Raw genomic sequence first — 2,589 nt, forward strand, 5'->3', positions numbered from 1 at the left:
CAACATGTGTAACTAAGAGATTTAAAGAGTGATTTTTTTTTTACATATTAAAATTAATTTTAAAATGAGAAAAAATTTAAAACAAAAAGGAAAAAAGATAAATTTAATCGAAGACCGTGGAGAAGCGCTAGATCACCTTATCTATATCTAGCTTTATATCATAAATAGTTTTAGGTGTTTTTTTGGTTGTTGATTTGNTCCAATATCATAATTCAAATGATATTCACTTAGTACTATACATATAATATTAACTCACATATAAACATATCTTACATCCTAGTACTGTTCATCCGTCAACCATAATAATTTAATCAATACCCTCTAGTCCATAAACATACGTAAATATATTATGCCTATCTCTGTACCAGAATGGAAAGAAATTTATCTTCACATGTATGTATTGAATACGCATATATATACATATAAAAATCCCTAACGTCTGAAACTCAGTAACCCTCTAAAATGATCTATAATAATATCAATGGCAATCATTGCCAATCATCACATCTAAATAACCAACAATTTTGATAACAATTAATAATAATAACCATAGTGCTAGCACTGTACCAAACCAACATTATTATAATGTAATATGCCAGCAACTATCCTTATTTTTTATATAAAGTAATTAATGTATGCCTACCAAGAATTGAAGATGGCCGAAACGTGTATCTGCAACTCTTTTTCCTCTCTGATCGATGTCGCGACTAGGTTAGGTTATTCCTCTTCCCTTTTCTTCTGTGTTTTCTGAATCTTCTTTATTTCTAAATTAATTATTTATTAAAACTGACAAAATCCACTAACTTATTTTTAACACATGGCCCTAATGGTATGGGGTCTTAAATAAATGATCACTTTAGCCCACTAATTATCAATTAATTAACTCAAGTTAAACGAATAGTTCAAAATTTCCAAAAATGACCTTCCGGGTCATCACATTGTCCACCACTAAAAATCATGTTCATCCTCGAACATAAAGGTGAAAGAAAGTACCTGAAGCTTCAAAAAGCTGAGGATATCTGGCACGCATATCATACTCTATCTCCCAAGTTGCCTTTTCCACTGACCGGTGCTTCCATTGCACTTTCACTGAAGCAATCTCCTTGGTCCTAAGCTTTCGAACTTGCCTGTCCAATATAGTTATAGGTTCCTCTTCAAATGTCAAGTCTGGACCCAACTCCACTGAATCGAGTGAAAGCACGTGTGACTCATCCGGAATATACTTCCGAAGCATAGAGACATGGAAAACAGGATGAACTGCCGACAAACTAGGTGGCAAGGCCAACATATAGGCCACCTCTCCCACTCGACTCAAAATCTCAAAAGGTCCAATGAATCTAGGGCTAAGCTTGCCCTTCTTGCCGAACCGCATCACACCCTTCATAGGTGACACTCTAAGCCAAACATGATCGCCCTCCATAAACACTAAGGCTCTAACTCTCCGGTCTGCATAACTCTTCTGTCGACTCTGGGCTGTCAACAGTCTATACTGAATCCTACGGACTTGCTCCATAGCATCTCTAAGCAAGTCAGTATCCAAAGAGTCCATCTCTGCCGAATCAAACCAACCGATCGGAGACCTACATCGTCTGCCATACAACGCCTCAAATGGGGCCATCTGAATACTAGAGTGATAATTGTTATTGTAGGCAAACTCTGCTAAGGGTAAATGTCGATCCCATCTAGCACCAAAATCGATCACACATGCCGGAGCATGTCCTCCAACACCTGAATCGTCTGCTCGGACTGACCATCTGTCTGAGGGTGAAAGGCTGTACTCATATCCAGCTGTACTAGATCACCTTACCTATATCTAGCTTTATATCATAAATAGTTTTAGGTGTTTTTTTGGTTGTTGATTTGACAATATTTGGTATCAATAAAAACAAAACATTTATACACTATTTATACATTTATGCACGTGCGTAAAATAGTGTAGTATATATATATATATATATACCTTTATACACTATTTATATAATATCAATACATTACATATACAACCAATTTTTATTGATCTTTTTTGTTGCATATACAATTACTAAGAAGCCCTATAAAAACATACACATAAAATTAAATATACATTTTGGGGAATCTCATTCTTCTGAGGTTCTACCTCCCTTTAGATTTGCAAGTAAAAGTTGATTTCTATTATATAACTAGGCCCAAGTCCTTAAAGGGAGTTTGTCGAGGGTGAGAACGAGAATTGAATCGATTGAATCACAAAGATCTATTCACTTATATAAAAAAAGAATCGAAAAAGGGAATCCATCAACTCAACTCAAAATCGACTATATCTAAAATTTGAATGATCTCTCATTAATTTAAATCATGAAGTTACATATATTCATTATATACTTCCAATATACTTGTACTTCCCAATACAAAGTTCAGGATAAGAGAGAAAAAGACACAAGAGAACATCTATATTCTTCCTCAAATACAAGTCTCTTACTTTACCCTGCAAGCACCAAATTAAATTAAAAAGAAGAAAAAACAAACCACAATTGTTAGTTAATAATACTAAAATAATATCTAAAACCACCTAAAAAAAAAGATAAAAAATTATGAATAATTAAGTGAGATTAG

This window comes from Solanum stenotomum, chromosome 9, assembly GCF_019186545.1.
Source record: "Solanum stenotomum isolate F172 chromosome 9, ASM1918654v1, whole genome shotgun sequence".
Lineage (NCBI taxonomy): Eukaryota > Viridiplantae > Streptophyta > Magnoliopsida > Solanales > Solanaceae > Solanum > Solanum stenotomum.